Source organism: Alexandromys fortis, unplaced genomic scaffold, assembly GCF_014885135.2.
Source record: "Alexandromys fortis isolate MF-2015 unplaced genomic scaffold, M_Fortis_MF-2015_v1.1 scaffold_63, whole genome shotgun sequence".
Lineage (NCBI taxonomy): Eukaryota > Metazoa > Chordata > Mammalia > Rodentia > Cricetidae > Alexandromys > Alexandromys fortis.
Genome location: NW_026067953.1, coordinates 8864102 through 8882415, shown reverse-complemented (window position 1 = coordinate 8882415; position 18314 = coordinate 8864102).

Genomic DNA, 18314 nt, shown 5'->3' with positions numbered 1-18314 from the left:
GATGACTGTTTCTATTTCTTCAGCAATTATAGGTCTGTTTAATTTGCTTATCTGGTCTTGATTTAATTTTGGTAAGTGATATTTATCTAGAAAGTTGTCCATTTCCTTTAGGTTTTCCAGTTTTGTTGAGTACAGTTTCTCAAAATATGACCTGATGATTCTCTGGATTTCCTCCGTGTCTGTTGTTATGTCCCCTTTTCATTTCTGATTTTGTTATTTTGGATATTCTCTCTGCCTTTTGTTTAGTTTGGATAAAGGTTTGTCTATTTTTTTTTGATTTTCTCAAAGAACCAACTCCTTGTCTCATTGATTCTTTGTATTGTTTTTTTTATTTCTATTTTGTTGATTTCAGCTCTGAATTTGATTATTTCCTGCTGTCTAGTTCTTTTGAGTGAGTTTGCTTCTTTTTGTTATAAAGTTTTCAAATGTTCTGTTAATTCACTAGTGTAGGCTTTTTCCAGCTTCTTTATGTGGGCGTTTAGTGCTATGAACTTTCCTCTTAACACTGCTTTCATCATGTCCTATAAATTTGGGTATGTTGTGTGGTCATTTTCATTGAATTTTAGGAAGTCTTTAATTTCTTTCTTTATTTCTTTCTTGGCCCAGTGATGACTCAGATGAGCATTGTTTAATTTCCATTTGTTTGTGGGCTTTCTGGAATTAGTATTGCTGTTGACTTCTAGTTTTAGCGCATGGTGATCTGATAAGACACATGGGGTTATTCCAATTTTTGTATTTGTTGAGGTTTGTTTTGTTACCAAATATGTGGTCAATTTTTGAGAAGGTTCCATGAGATGCTGAGAAGGAGGTATATTCTTTTATGTTTGAATGAGATATTCTATAGATGTCTGTTAAGTCCATGTGAGTCACAACATCTGTTAGTTCCCTTATTTCTCTGTTCATTTTTTTTCTGACTGATCTGTCCAGTGGTGAGAGTGGAGTGTTGCAGACTCCCACTATTAGTGTGTGGGGTTTAATGCATGATTTAAACTTCAGAAGTGTTTCATTTACATAGGAGGGTGCCCTTGTATTTGGGGCATAAGTCTATTTTGTTAGAAATTAGGATATCTACACCTGCTTGTTTCTTAGGTCCAGTTTATTGGAATATTTTTTCCCAACTCTTTACTCTGAGATGATGTCTGTCTTTGAGGTTGAGGTGTGTTTCTTGTATGCAGTAGAAGGATGGATTCTGTTTTCATATCCAATCTGTTAGCCTGTGCCTTTTTATAGGTGAATTGAGTCCATTTATATTAAGGGATAATAATGACCAGTGATTGTTATCACCTGTATTTGTAGGAGGAGCTGTGGGCCGCTTCCCACCACCCTGCTCCCAGGCACCAGCTAGTTTTACCCAAAATAATTACACAGAAACTGTATTCTTTTAAACACTGCCTGGCCCATTAGTTACAGCTTCTTATTGGCTAACTCTCACATCTTGATTATCCCATTTCTAATAATCTGTGTACCACCAAGAAGTGGTGGCTTACTGGGAAAGATTCAGCATGTCTGACCTGGCAGATGGCTCCATGGCATTTGCCTCACTGCCTTCTACCTAGCATCCTGTTCTGTTTACTCTGCCTACCTAATTTTCTGTTCTATCAAAGGGCCAAGGCAGTCTCTTTATTAACCAGTGAAAATAACACATAGACAGCTGACCCTCCTACATCAGCCTGTTAATTTAGTTTTCATTGTTGGTGATGTTAATTTGTGCGTTTTTCCCTTCTTTAGGATTTGCTGCTATGAGACCATCAATTGTCTGTGTTTTTGTTGGTGTAGCCAACTTCCTTTGGTTGGAGTTTTCCTTCCAGTATTTTGTTTAGGGATGGGTTTGTGACTAGGTGTTGGTTAAATCTGGTTTTGTCATGGAATGTCTTGTTTTGTCCTTCTATGGTCATTGAAAGTTTTGCTGGGTATTATAGTCTGGACTGGCACCCGTGGTCTCTTAATGGCTACATAACGCTTGACCATGACCTCTGGCTTTCATTATCTGCAATGAAAAGTCAGGTGTAATTCTGATAGGTCTACCTTTATATGTGACTTGGTCTTTTTCCTTTGCAACTCTTAATATTCTTTCCTACTCTGTATGTTTAGTGTTTTGATTATTATGTGGCAAGGGTACTTTTTTTTGATCCAGTCTATTTGGTGTTGTGTAAGCTTTTTGTATTTTCATAGGCATATCTTTCTTTAGGTTGGGAATGTTTTCTTCTATGATTTTGTTAAATATATTTTCTGTGCTTTTGAGTTGAACTTCTCCTTCTATACCTATTATTCTTTTCTTCTGCTTCATCTATATTTGGTTGTGCAAGTCTTGCTGTTGTAGGGGCTTTAGGTTTTACTGGTGTCATGTTGCTCTTTGTGGTGTTATGTATATTCTTATCTTTTCTACTCATCTTTTCCTCTAAGAGTTGTGGTTGGGGCTGTCTGTGATTCTATTAATTAATCTTCTAGGTGCCAGTGAATCCAAGTCTCAGATGGTTGTTCCTTGTGGTACAGTCAGTGCCACAATCTAGTTACCCCTTTGGTCATTCCGAGTTCCTGGAGGTCACTCAGCACTTCTGGGCTTTGCTCCACTCCCTTGGAGTTTGCTGTCTTAGGCATGCTCTAGCCTAGGTTGTTGGCTCAGACCTGTTTCTGTAAATGTCCCTGGTCTGGATTTGATCCTGCAGAGGTCCCTGGCTTAGAGTTGGTCCTGTAAAGGCCTCTAGCTCTTGTCTACTCCTTCAGAATTCCCAGGCTTGGGTGCGTCCAGACCTGCAGAGGACCTGGTTCATGCTTACTCCCTCTGAGGTCCCAGACTCACAACTGGACCCACAGAGATCTCCTTGTTTTGGGTTTTCAAAACAGAGTTTCTATTGTAGATTTGGAGCCTTTGTCCTGGAACTCACTCTGTAGACCAGGCTGGCCTCGAACTCTCACAGGGGTGCCCCTGCTCTGCCTCCCAAGTGCTGGGATTAAAGGCATATGCCTCCATTACCTGGCTGTAAGCCATGTTTTAAATCTCCAGCTGGCCCTTTTATTTTCTTTTTGATGCCACTTGATGAATGTTTGTTTCATTTTTTTAGACTAAGATTTGTGTGTATGTGCAGGAGTGTTTTTTTGTTTTTGTTTTTGTTTTTGCCTGCATGCATGTATGTATGTGCATACTTAATGCATGCCCATGGATGGTTGTGAGCCACAGAGTGGTACTTGGAACCAAACCCAGGCCTTCTGCAAGAACAGTAGATGTTCTCAAACATTTAGGCATCTCTCTAGCCCCTTGTTTTGTTTCTCACAAGAAATTTTTCATTTTTTGTTCAGAGCCCGGAACCAGTTAGGTGGCCTTACACCTCTGTTCCTGCATCAAAGGCAAGACATTCCCCCAAATTATTCATGTGTGTTTTTAAGGGACACACACACATAAACAGGAAAGGAAAAATTCAAATTATCCCTATTTGTCTTCTGAGTGATTATGTATAATATGTGTGGGGGTGTGGGTACCAGCAAAGTTCAGAAGAGAGTATTGAACATCTTGGAGCTGGGGTTCCAGGCAGTTGTAAACTGTCTAATATAGGTGCCAGAAACCAAGCTGCAGCCTTTGCAAGAATAGTAAATCCAGTTCTTAACTGTTGAACCATCTCCAGCCCCCTGAGGTAACTGAGACATAACTGTGTATGTGGCAGCATATGTGAGTGTGTGCAAATTATACACAAACCGAAGCATTGTTATACAGCGAGCCTGCCCAAAGCCTCTATGTCCCAGATGGCTCCTTCCTATTCTTTCCCCATCTCTGTCCCTCCCTTTTTTTCCTTTTCCTGGTCCTACAAGGGTGACCACTGTCCTTGGCTTCTTCAAAAAACATGGGTCAGTGTTACTCGTGGCCAAACTTTACTGGCCACAGTGTTGGGGTAAATTAGGCAAGTGAGGTTCTTCCAGGAGGTTGTGTGGTACTGGTGTATCCGTCCCTTCTACTGACTAACTCTCTGCCATGGAAACACATTATGGCTTCCTTGTCTCCTGTGCTGAGGGCAGCTTAATGGATCTGTTTTCCCCAGTGTGTGGCTCTTCAGGGCCCTGTGTGCACCCTCACTCATGTCTTCTGGGAAATAACATGCACTTGTCCAGTCGTGTCCTTGGAGGTGTGGCTAGGTCCTAGGTGACAGCAGACTTGCGTAGGACAGACAGCAAACATGGTGGAAGGCAGTATGCAGAAGTGGATGCCATTGGTTTAGGGCTCAGCCCATCCTCATCCCGTGTAGGAGCAGGGGTGAGGCTTACACAGATGCACATGACTGTGGCCGTCTTCAGACTCTGCCCTTAAACATTCTGCCTCCTGTACTTTGAGAAATTGCTGCTCATTGCACATCTCTAGTCGCAGGCATTTTGTAAGTGCAGCAGGAAGGGACAGAGACAGGTGTCTCTCTCCATAGCGGCCCGGAACTAGGACGATGCCCCTGAAGTCTCCTCTGCCCAGCACAGGACCACACACAGTGGACTCTGACTCAGCAGTTGAGAGTCGAGAATTCCAAAAGCATTTGCTTAATTAAGGCCTTTCTCCCTCCCCACTGTACACTTGCCGCTTTCTAGAGATGACCTGCGACCCCGTTTACAGTAAAAGGATTTATCCGAACCTGGCGTGCAAATTTAAAAATTTAGCTTTATTTCTTCAGATTATAATCCCACTCACACACCTCCACCAATATCTACCCTGCATTATTATTGGCCCAAGAGCGAAAAGTTTTAGTGACTCCTTCATAGGTAACTTCAGAGGCACCAAAGTGACCACACCATGTGTGGCTACTGCAAGACACCAAAGTAAGCCTTCTGTGTGTCCTGAACACCTCTTTCGATACTCCTACTTAAAGTCTGGTTTAATCATACAAATTTCCCATGCAGTTTTTGTGATCATACAGCCTCCTTTCCCAAACTCCCAGATCCTCCCCATGACCCAATCTCACACCCTATCATCCTTTTGTGGATTCATCTTATTGGTCCACTGTAGACACTGTTCCTATCTAAAGAGTGACAGTCATCCTCTAGGACTGCCTTCACACCGAATCTGGTTCCTGTGACCCACCCTGGCCAGGAGTTTACCTGGCCACCCCACTGCCTTCTGGGATAAAAAACCTAGCCAGAGACTCTAGTTTGCTCAAACTCAACATGCCTCTTCCCATAGTGGCCAGGAGCTAAAGGATGCACCATGTATTTTATCAACAGTGTGTTTGATAAAAGACTATAAACGGTTTGTATAAATGCTCAATAAAGGCACTTCGGCCTTAATGGAAAAGTAGAAGCAGGCAGGACAGGGTGGAGGGAGCTTCCTTGGGAAAGGATGGAGGGAGTTGATTCACGTGCTTGGTCTTCACAGGATCAAATGGGGTAACATGAACCCATTGGCCCAAAAGCTGACGGTTGGATGCTTAAATGTGACGAGCTTCAGAGTGCCATATAACAAGATGTTACTAGGGTAGGGACTAGGAAAGCAGTTTCGTGAATTGTTTTAGGTCTATTATAATAAAACCAAATACCAATTTTGAGATGGGGAGAAGTTACTTTTCTTGCTTCTCTGGACGTCCTTGTTGTGGGAGACATTTGAAAGATGTTGGGAGCAGGCACAGGAGGCCCTGCCCCCAGCCCAGTGGACAGCTGGGAAGCAGTCAGCATTGTGTTGGTGAGTGTAGAGACTTCGTTTACAATACTATTAACCCCAAATCTACATTAAGGTTCATGTAACTGAATTTTATATGTGGATACTCTCAGTTCCCAATATTTTGTATTACTCATGAAGTTGAAAATTGTGTTGCTAGTAAAAACTCATTTTTTTTTTTTATTTTGACACAGGGTTTCTTTAACTCTGCAACTCGCTGCCCTGGAACTCACTTAGTAGACCAGGCTAGCTTGACACTCAGATTGCCTGCCTCTGCCTCCTGAGTGTTGGGATTAAAAGGTGTGCGCCACCACCACCCAGCTTCAAAGACCTTTTTATCCTTCCTTTGTCTTAAGTAAACTCATCGAAGCCAAACAGACCACGGAGGGTAGGGGGTAGAAGATAAAGTTTACTGAGGGACAAGATTCCAGGCTGTCTCACCAGAGTAGAGAGGTGCAGTCCAGTCAGGGAGACAAACAATAAGATTGCTGTATGAGTTTCCAGCGATCCTAAAGGCTTAAAGGGCAGATCCCGTCCTCTCAGGGAGGTTTTTTCCCTGTCTTGAATAGCCGATAGGGCGCCAAGCTATGCCTGACTTGAGGTGGATGTGCGTGTCACAATCAGGCCAGTTTAGGGGTAGCAGATGTCCTTCAGCAGGTGGTGGATGACCTTTTAGGGAGATTGAGTAAGACTGAAGTCACCTGATAAATAAGCTCCGCCCACCCCTCCCAGTCACCAGGTTCTGCTCTAGTTAGGTTTCTGTTTCCCCAGGGCCGGCTATTCGCAGCTGTTTCGTCATCTTAAGGGCCTGCTTTGCTACCTAACACTGTAGCAATTGCTTTCCCCTTCAGACCATACCCAGGGATGTCAGAACCACAATAGACATGTTACTTACAGGTTAAGGGAACCACAGTACACGAGAAACCATGTTTTAACCTGGACTTAACACTCTTTGCTAAGAAACAGTGTAATGACTGAAAGGAGATAGCCCGTTGCATTTCCTTGCTCCAAAAGATAATTATATGGACATAAAAACAGCCAGCAGGGAAGTCTTGATGAAGCCATTCTCTTCTGCTGCCTTTGCTCACTGGATGCTGGGTAGACACTCTGACTCCCCGTGGGCGCTTCTCACCATACACAGAAACAAGACATCTTTCCAGATGAATGTCCGCAGCAGGCTTCCTCGGGACCCTTTTCCTGACTGTTGAGTAGGGTGTGAGAGTCCCTGCTGAGAAAAGACTCTCTGACAAGACCTCATGAGAGAAGACAGGGTTAGGTTAGTTGTCTGGCAAAGCCCTAAGAGCCACCAAACTAGACACACTGTCCCTGTTGACAAAGACAAGTCCAAGTCTTTGCAGGTCCAAAATAAATCCTCCCGAAACAAATAAAACCCAAGAACAGTTGTTGGGGTGAGGATAAAGATTTGGAAGCCAGCAAACCAAGATGACAGGCTACCACCACCAGGAAAGACCATTTAACCCGGAAACCCCCAGCTCCCTTCAGTATGTGGAAAAGAAACTCCAGGGAAAGCTGATGTGAGGTGTTACTTCTAGGATCTGGAACAGGGCACTGTGAAAGCTGACAGTTGGCACACACATAATACTGCAACATTAGGCTCCTGGGTGCCTTGTAATCTTTGGCTCCATTTCGTCAACCCACCAGCCTGAGGAGAAAGGAGAATGGAGAGGTTTGGGTATCAATTGACACTGCCAGTTCTGAGCAAACATTCCTTACATGGTTAATGTGTACCAAGTGAAGGGGGGTTATAACACAAAAAGGAGGACAGAACCCTCCCCACACACACACAGTGAAGGCAGAGGTCGAATTTTCCACCCTGGCTGAAACCTCTACCTGATATGTATAGAAAAACAAGGCAGGAAAATAAATATTCAAGTAATCTAGGCAACTATTAATAATCCACCTTCATAGGTGGCTTCTATGGCAAAGCCGGGAGAGTAATATTACCGTCAGATCCCCCGGAATTACAAATGATTGTGAGCCACCATACGGTTGCTGTAATAGAGCCTGGATCCTCTGCAGAAACAACACGCTCCCTTAGCTTCCGAGCCATCTCTCCAGCTGATGGGCATTTTAAATGCAGAAATGACTTTGGAAGTTTGTCGACAGCAAGTTGGCACTAGCCTGGGGCTCCCCCTTGTGATTCCACATTTGGGAGGCTCGGGCAGGAAGACTGCATGGAAGCCCAGCAACTTGGGCTACCATATGAGAGATTCTGTCAAAAAACAAACAAACCAAAAAAAAAAAAAAAAACCAGTCACAGGAGTGGCCATGAAAATGAAAACTCCTCACCTGGATCTGGGTTAACACCCAACGCTTGCTAAGGGATGAACTGATCTCCCATTTGCCTTAGGAACTGTACAGCAGGACGTGGAAAGCCTGCCAAGGTGGGGTTATAACCTTGGAGATGACAAAGCGTGAGGTGTGTAAAACCTGTCACACTGGTGTTGAACACAAACACCAAATGTGCCGTGATCTTAAGAGACTGGCTGGCCCTTAACCTCTTCTGTAAACATGCCGTTCTGCTCTTGCGGTCTGTGGACATTTTGTCTGTTCCAATTGGTCGACCTATGGTTACCGCTAACGTTTTCTGTATTCCCTATAAATTGTCTGCATTCCAATATTCCTGCTGCTCTTCTCTTCCCGTGGGGAGTGAGCAGGTCTGGCGTTATGATAAAGATTTTTAGTTTGCAAAAGGTTTGCCTCTAAGAGTTCTTTGATCTAAAATTGGGGAATGTAGCATTTCCTGCATACTTCCACCACAATGTGGGCTCTACTGAAGAGGACCCATCACACGGAACACTTGATTACTCAAACCTGAGAGCTCCTGTCCCCTCCCCCACACACAATTACAATAAGTAGGAAGTTCCCATGATGACCTGGCTCGCATAACTGAAGCCAGCCTGCTAGTCAAATGAGACCCCTTTAGCTCTGCCCGCTGAGTGGGGAAGCCCAGAAAGTTGATACACGAGAGCCATCACTGGGATTTTGACCACGCAAAATAAATTCAGGACAGTGATGGGAAGGAATTGGAGTCCAAATCTTGTGAATCTACAGCCCAAGAAATTTTATTTATCCCTAGAGAAGAAAAATAACTTCCCCCTCTCAAAATCAATATTTGGTTTTATTATAATAGACCTTAAACAATTCATGAAACTGTTTTCCTAGTCCCTAACCTAATAACATCTTTCTATATGGATCTCTGAAGTTCGTCACATTTAATCTTCACCTTTTGAGCCAATGGGTTCAAGTCACTCCATCTGGTCCTGTCAAGACTTCCTCAAGGGGCTGGAGAGATGGCTCAGAGGTTAAGAGCACCGCCTGCTCTTCCAAAGGTCCTGAGTTCAATTCCCAGCAACCACATGGTGGCTCACAACCATCTGTAATGGGGTCTGATGCCCTCTTCTGGCCTTCAGGCATACACACAGACAGAATATTGTATACATAATAATAAATAAATATTTTTAAAAAAAATGACTTCCTCGAGGAGGCAGTCCGAGCACGTGAGCCAACTCCCTCCATCCTTTCCCATGGAAGTTCCCTCCACCCTGTCCTGCCTGCTTCCACTTTTCCATTAAGGCCAAGCCTGAAAGATAAAACTGAGGAAGGCAATAACTGAAGTGCTCTTGTTGAGCATCTATCTAAGCCATTTCTAGTTAGTTACCAAGCTCTCCCGCTTGGTAAGCACTAACACACTGTTGATAAAATACATGATGCATCCTTTAGCATCCCGGCCGCTATGGGAAGAGGCATGTTGGGGGATATTTGATGACACTGTGAACCCTGAGTTTGTATTTGTGTTAATTAAATAAAATTAACCTTGGGTCGGGAGGCTGTGTCAGCAGCTAGACAACAGAAAGTAACCAGAGCATCAGAGGGCATGGGAGAGAAATAGAGACAGAGGAAGTATAGGGTGACGTTTAGAGTGGCACAGGCTTTTCTGGTTTGGCCAAGCAGAAGCACAGGTCCTTCTCCATGGACACCCGCAAGGAGAGAGGATTATCTAGCTGCTACTCAGCCTCTGAGCTCACAAATTTTCTCCCCAGCCTTTGAATCTCGAGTCTTATTCATAAATAGAACATAGATTTAGTTAAAGCTACTTTTAGAGACAGTGACAGGGCCAGTGCCTGCAGGAGCAATTCCTGCCGCAACGAGAAGCGGGCCCGAACCCGTGGAATTGCAATTGCTGGGTGAACTAGATTAAGGCACAGCCTCTGTGCTGAAGTTCAAACAGGGACAGGCAGCAGCATTCTATGTGTTGGTAAGTCAGACTTTTGCCAAGTATGTGTTCCAAGGTACCTAATGATTGTCCTTAAAGCTGGTTAAGGACTAGCCCAGACCTTCGGGGAATGGGGATTTAGAAGCTGCTCAGGCCTGAGGCTAGCCTGGCCCCCTCCTCTTCCCAGCCCTAGTTCTGTCACTTGGGAAAAGCTGGCTTACCCGGGAGCATAAGACACTGCCCTTGGACCTCATATTACCCAGCAGGCCTAGTACCACTGCAGATTCTTGGTTTCATTTCAGGGTCTTCTGGAGGTGATTAGAGGAACAGGCTTACTATGCTCCTGTACGGTATAGGCCCATGACTTTGGGGTGGTATCTGTCACACACCTGGTGAAAGAAACACTTCCTCCTCCTACCTGAAAGGAGACTCAAGAGCAGCCAGCATCCTTCAAGACCAGATCTGGGACAGCTAGAACTCTAGGCATTCTGAAAGGGAGGGCCCCCTCCCACCTACTTACCCCCCACCCCTGCCCAGAGATTCCCACCTGCAGTCCTGGGCCCCTCTAGGTACTCCATGGCCCTCTGGGGAGGGGTAGGCTCAGTAGATACACAAGTGGTACAGCTCTGTGGACCTGGAGGCCTCTTGGGATGGAACCCAGGGGTAGGGCTGCTCCGTGGAGTCCTCGGAAAGAGCCACCTCCTAGCAGTGCTACGAGGCCACAGATGGCTGGATAGGAAATACAAGATGTCATAGACATACCCTGAGCACCAGTGCCTTCTCTCCTCCAAGCAGATCAGTCTGTGCCTCCCAAGAAAAGTACTGATGTGGGAGCAGTCTCAGGTGAGGCAAGAGTTACTGGGTCAGGGTTTCGTCCACAAAGGACACAGGGCAGGCAAGCACTCAGAGCTTCAGGAATAGAGACCTGAATGCCAGCGTGAATGCCAGGGTGGATGCCCGAACAGCAGGAATCCATATCTCACAGAAAGCCCTCCTGGATATGCCCTGTCCCCAGTCTCTACTGCCACCAGGCAGGACTCAGAGGGAGTGAGCAGAGAAAGAAAGGTCCCAAGCCCACTGCTTTGCCAAACGGCCACGATCAGCAGCGACAGTGCCAGTCAGAGTGGTGAGAACCTGGATGCAGAAGGGGTACTAGTGGGGGCGAGCCAGAGTTTAGAGGGAGTGACTCAGGATAGGAGCCTCTCCGCCTCCAAACAGGTGTTCTCTAACTGCCCTGGGCTCAAGGTGCAGCTTGGCCTGATACAGCCCTGAAGTCACTCAAGCCCAGTACCCACTGCTACTACTCCAAACCATAGCTTCCTGACTCTGGAATACAGATGTGCACTGAGGAAAGGCTGAGAACTGGCAAAGCAGTCCATCCCCACCCCACCCCCAACCCAACACCTTGAAATTCAGAGCATCCCACAGAGAACTGTGGGAGAGGAGTGAGAAGTATGGTGGGGGCTGGAAGGATGGACGGGAAGAAGGGAAGGGCAGAGAGAGGAGGGAAGGCTGAGGGGAGATAAATAAGATAGGAAGGAGAAAGAGGGCAACAAGACCCCATGATGGGACCTTGAGCAAGACCTTTGTCCCTGAGCCTCAGTGTTCCCATTGCTGGCCTTGAGGCCTATAGGTCAATCTACTAGAAACAACCAGGGCTCTGCCCTCAGTGTAGGGGAAAGGTAGAAGAGCCCAACAGAGGGCTTTGGGTCAACAGATGACAAGCACTAAGCATCAAGAACAGGGTGGGGCCCTAACAGGATGAGTAGGGAATCCTATAGGATGCAAGGGCAGGGGAGCCTGTGGCTCCCTGGGCAGGAACAAGGCACACAACTGGCAAACTAAAATACTGGCTAGGGTTGAGTTTAGGCCAGGGCTGTTTATCCCTCTGCAGGTTCAACTCTCTGGGTATTTTGACAGACTGTCGCAGTGGTTAGCTGTCTTCCTGTTGGCCCAGTTTCTACAGAGCTAGCTAACCGCAGACATACTGTTCAGTGGGGCCCTATCTTCTTCTCTAAAATTTGTTTTTCTAAGCTTATGTAGGTGACTTAATTTGAACCTTGCTACAGGCTGGAACAGGGGTCTTACATTATGGCAGGCTGGGACGGGGGTCTTCCATTTATATCATCAAATTTATAGGATAAACTTGCTTATGCCACCCCTTTCTCATCCTCTTTAATGTTGTGACTCTGTTTATCCTTGGTGGGGAATTTTGTTTCCTCTGTTTACTTCATAACTATGCTCTCAATACTTAAAGTACTTCACTTTTTCTATTACATTGTTTCTCTTTTTCTTACTAGTGCCCACATCTTCTCCTTTGACTTAGCTGAATTTTTGTTTACTGGGGTTTTCAGGTTCCTCATTTCTATATGAAATAATCAACCCATGCTGATGAAGCCAATTAAAAGCATACGTGCCCTTTATTTTGGCCCACAAACGAGAATGGATTCATGCCTCAAGAGTCTCTTGGTGCTGAAGCTTAGGGGTGCAACATTTTAAAAGGCAAGCACAATGACCACATCAGTGTTAGAGGAGGTCAGAGTAACTTTGCAGCATTTGCCTTGACAGAACATAGTTATTTCAGACACAACACGACAGTTTTGATTTATGCTTTTTTGAGTTATCTTGGTTTATATTTTTCCCCACTTTGGTTTTTCGAGACAGGGTTTCTCTGTAGCCTTGGAGCCTGTCCTGGAACTAGCTCTTGTAGACCAGGCTGGCCTCAAACTCACAGAGATCCACCTGCCTCTGCCTCCCAAGTGCTGGGACTAAAGGTGTACGCCAACACCGCCCGGCAATCTTGGTTTATGTTTAGTTTGTATAAACATTAATTATTCTGGTTAAGACATCTGGACCTTCAATGCAATCCCCATCAAAATCCCATCAAAATTCTTCACAGATCTGGAGAAGACAATAATCAACTTTATATGGAAAAACGAAAAACCAGGATAGCCAAAACAATCTTATACAATAAAGGAACGTCTGGAGGCATTACCATCCCTGACTTCAAACTCTATTACAGAGCTACAGTATTGAAAACAGCTTGGTATTGGCATAAAAACAGAGAAGTCGACCAATGGAATCGAATAGAAGACCCTGACTTTAACCCACAAACCTATGAACACCTGATTTTCGATAAAGGAGCTAAAAGTATACAATGGAAAAAAGAGAGCATCTTCAACAAATTGTGCTGGCAAAACTGGATGTCAATCTGTAGAAGAATGAAAATAGACCCATATCTATCACCATGCACAAAACTCAAGTCCAAGTGGGTGAAAGACCTCAATATCAGTCCAAACACACTGAACCTGATTGAAGAGAAAGTGGGAAGTACTCTACAACACGTGGGCACAGGAGACCACTTCCTACGTATAACCCCAGCAGCACAGACAGTAAGGGCCTCATCGAATAAATGGGACCTCCTGAGACTGAGAAGCTTCTGTAAAGCAAAGGACACTGTCGCTAAGACAGAAAGGCAACCCACTGACTGGGAGAAGATCTTCACCAACCCCACAACTGACAAAGGTCTGATCTCCAAAATATATAAAGAACTCAAGAAACTAGACCGTAAAAGGCTAATCAACCCAATTATAAAATGGGGCACTGAGTTGAACAGAGATCTCTCAACAGAAGAAGTTCAAATGGCCAAAAGACACCTAAGGTCATGCTCAACTTCCTTAGCGATCAGGGAAATGCAAATCAAGACAACTTTAAGATACCATCTTACACCTGTCAGAATGGCGAAAATCAAAAACACCAATGATAGCCTTTGCTGGAGAGGTTGTGGAGAAAGGGGTACACTCATCCATTGCTGGTGGGAATGCAAACTTGTGCAACCACTCTGGAAAGCAGTGTGGAGGTTTCTCAGGAAATTTGGGATCAACCTACCCATGGACCCAGCAATACCACTCTTGGGAATATACCCAAGAGAGGCCTTATCACACAACAAAAGTATATGCTCTACTATGTTTATAGCAGCATTGTTTGTAATAGCCAGAACCTGGAAACAACCTAGATGCCCTTCAATTGAAGAATGGATGAAGAAAGTATGGAATATATACATATTAGAGTACTACTCAGCAGTAAAAAACAAGGACTTCTTGAAGTTTGCAGGCAAATGGATGGAAATAGAAAACACCATCCTGAGTGAGGTAAGCCAGACCCAAAAAGAGGAACATGGGATGTTCTCACTCATATTTGGTTTCTAGCCATAAATAAAGGACATTGAACCTATAATTCGGGTTCTTAGAGAAGCTAAATAAGAAGGAGAACCCAAAGAAAATCATATAGGCATCCTCCTGAATATTAAACTTCATCAGGCGATGAAAGGAGACAGAGACAGAGACCCACATTGGAGCACCGGACTGAAATCTCAAGGTCCAAATCAGGAGCAGAAGGAGAGAGAGCACAAGCAAGGAACTCAGGACCGCGAGGGGTGCACCCATACACTGAGACAATGGGGATGTTCTATCAGGAACTCACCAAGGCCAGCTGGCCTGGGTCTGAAAAAGCCTGGGTCAAAACTGGTCTCGCTGAACATAGCGGACAAGGAGGACTACTGAGACCTCAAGAACAATGGCAACGGGTTTTTGATTCTACTGGACCTATTGGTTTCGTGGGAGCCTAGGCAGTTTCGTGGATGCTCACCTTACTAGACCTGGATGGAGGTGGGTGGTCCTTGGACTTCCCACAGGGCAGAGAACCCTGATTGCTTTTTGGGCTGACGAGGGAGGGGGACTTGATTGGGGGAGGGGGAGGGAAAGGGGAGGCGGCGGTGGGGAAGAGAAAGAAATCTTTAATTAATAAATAAATAAATTTAAAAAAAGACTTCTGGACCGTGGTCAGAGTCATGAAAATCCCTAATGTGTTCCCATGCCAGAGGTGTCTGTTAGGGGATAGACAGTTGAGAAGCATGTAAGCAAATACAAAATGAGTCAGGACAAGATGGCGTTACCTCGGTCCCTTCATGTATAGTTCCTTGTTATAATTTTCACACTTCTAACTTCTTCAACCATTACGTTTACACATTCTTTTAGTTCCGTGCTAAGGACCCATGCACATGTACTACCCAGTCCAGATGTGACTTATAGAACATTTAAAGCTATTTCCAAGCAGTAAAACACACATATATCCAAACCTAGGAGCCATGTTTTACAGGTGGTACCCAGAGTGTGATTCACAACCAGGGATTTTCCTGGAAAAATGTTGTATAGCAAGCAAGGGCAAGACTGCACTGTGGTTTCTCTTGCACATGTGTGTGTGTGTGTGTGTGTGTGTGTGTGTGTGTTAAGGTCTTGTTTCAAAACAATGTTTGAAAAGTGATCACAATCTCCTGATCAATAGTTTATCTGAAACTAGTACGGATACAAGTAACAGATTCATTATGTTATCAAAATGGGTTTTTTTGAGGGTGTGCATATTATTACTATTTTATAATTTATTTAACTTTATTTTATGTTTATTAGTGTGAAGGTGTCAGCTCCCCTGGAACTGGAGTTACAGACAACTGTGAGCTGGGGTGTGGGTTCTTGGAACTGAACCTGGGTCCTGTGGAGAGAGCAACCAGTGCTCTTAACCACTGAACCATCTCTTCAGCCCCGCATGTTATCATGTGCATTTTATAACGTGGGCTGTTTCAGTGTTTTGCCATTTCCCTTTTGGATGATAGTTTGAGAATGTGCTATAGGATTTTCCTCCAAGCTTGACATGACCTTGGCTCTGCTGAAACAGGGTGGCCCTACAGAACCACTGGTTTATGGTTTAATCAAGGAGATAAACAGACCGACACTGGTGATACTTGTGTCTATGGTAACGAGGCTGTGACTCCAGCAGCCAGCTCCACCCACCCTGCCTCAGCTGTGTGTAATCCTAGCAGTACTAAGGGATCATGAGGCAGAGCATTGCCTGGGAGTGGTCCTTTTGAGTTGCCCATACTCCTGTAAGTAACTCAGTAGCCTGAACTTCCCACCCAGCTGAACTTGACAGATTGTGAGTTGCCACGTGGGTGCTGGGAACTGAACCCAGGTCTTCTGGAAAAGCAGCCAGAGTTCTTAACTCCAGCCCCTTACAAAGTATCTTTTAACTTTATTTTTTTTTAAGTGTGTTCTTGCTGGACTGTGGTGAGGCATGTTTAATCCCAGCACTTGGGAGGCAGAGGCAGGTGGATTTCTGTGAGTTTGAGGCCAGCCTGGTCTACAAGACCTACTCCAAGATAGGTTCCAAAGCTATGGAGAAACTCTGTCTTGAAAAAAAAATCAAGGGCTGGAGAGATAGCTTAGTGGTTAAGAGCATTGACTGCTCTTCCAGAGGACCTGAGTTCAATTCCCAGCAACCACATGGTGGCTCACAATCATCTGTAATGAGATCTGGCGCCCTCTTCTGGCCTGCAGGCATACATGGAGGCAGAATGTTGAATACATAATAAATAAATCTTTTAAAAAAAAGAAAGAAAAAAATCAAAAAACAAAAAATGTGTTTTATGTGACTTTGAATTAATAATTATATTGCTTATCAATTAAACTTTAAGTCAATAACAAATTTATAAGCATCAAAGCAGTGTGATATAGTTGCCACAAGAGACGAATCTTTGGAATATCACAGGAAATTTCAGAACTAGTATCTTGGTATACACACACACACACACACACACACACAGAGACCAGTACATGAGTTTTGAGCAGAAAAATGGAATATAAAATCAACGATAAAATAAAGATGTAATAAGTAATGTTGCAACAATATTCTAAGACATAAATATCTATGTAAAACATTCTATATGTACCAAACGAAATGTCAGGTGACTCAGTTAACGTTTAAGAGTGCCTCTTGAAAGACTTTAAAGGAAATACAAGTGATGCTGTATCTTATAGATAGCAGAGGCCGTGTAGAGGCCCAAAAATGTGTGCCTGTTCCACCTTTTATCCGAAGGTCACAGAGTTTTAGGTTGCTGCAGGGCCAGTATGGAGGCCCAAAATGTGTGCCTATCCCACCTTGTCTGAAACTCAGGGAGTTTTAGGTTACTCAAAGTTGTTGACAACAACTATAGCTACACACTCTGACCTAGGGTGTGGTTACTTGGTGTTTTGGACATTAAGTTGACCCGTGAAGATAGATCCACTCCACCCTGACCATAGGTCAGAAATTCAAGCATACTTCTGCTCCTTATTTTGAATTAGGAGGTTTGACCTAGGTAGTGGCTGCCTTTAGGATGCTTGGTCTAGGGTGGGTTCCCTGCCTAAACAGCAGAATGATTTTCTCCTGAATTAATGGCTTGATGTCTCAAAGTATTAAAGTAACTGTTCTGATTGTCCTTTGCAACACATTAACACAGTCGTTTACCTTCTTTTCCCCTTTAGTATTGGGATATAAACGTGTATAAAAAAATTAAACATGGGCAGACTCAGGGTCTCAGTACTCAGATCTCAGAATTCAGCATTCAGGATCCACTGAGTGGCCCTCCTGGTACTATTGCTTCTGTTTGTTATTTTCACTTGCATCTTCGTTCTCTTTACTTATTCTTCTAATCCCCATGCCCTTACCCTGGTAAGCTGGTATCCAACAGGGCTTTTTTTAAAAAACAATTTAGAAACAAAAGTAAAATCTTGGCCATTTTGCATGGGTATTATAAACTTTACTGGGAAAAAAAAACACGTTTATATCCTGCATACCTTCCTGAATGCTTACATGTATAACTGCCTGCATGCCTGCCCACATACTTGTCTGACTGCCTGTTGTTATGCTCCCAGTCATGATAGTCATGGTCTCATCTCTGAAACTATAATCTCAATAAACTCTCTTCTATAAATTGTCTCGGCAATGGTGTTTCTTCACAGCAATAGAAAAGTAACTAATAAAGAAGCTGGTGCCAGAAAGCAGGTCATTGCTATGACAGGCCTGACCATGCTGTCTTAGAGAGAATGTGGAAAACTTTGGTACTTTGTACTAGGAAAGTCTTTAATGATTTAAATGGGACCAATGGGCTATTTGAGGAGGTGCTTGGAAGACAGCAGTGCTGAGAGCAATGTGGATTATGGAGAGAAAGAGCTCAAGAGGTCTCATGGGGGAAATATGAAGAACTAGGCTAGATTTATGTGCTATTTTGGCAGAATGTAACTGCATTCCCCTCTTGTCCTAAGAGTATCCCTGAGGCCCAAACCAAAGAGTCTTGAGCAAATCTCATTGGCAGAGATTTCAAGACAGCCTAATATTGGTTCTGTTGCATGGTTGTGAGTGATCATTCTACTGCAGGTCTACATTGAAAAAGCAAGCCAGTAAGCAGCATCCCTCCGTGGCCTCTGCATCAGCTCCTGCCTTAAAGTTCCTGCCCTGTTTGAGTTCCTGTCCTGACTTCCTTTGATGATAAACAATGATGGGGAAGCATAAAGCAGGTAAACCCTTTCCTCTCCAAGTTGCTTTTGGTCATGTGTTTCATCACGGCAATAGGAACCCCGACTA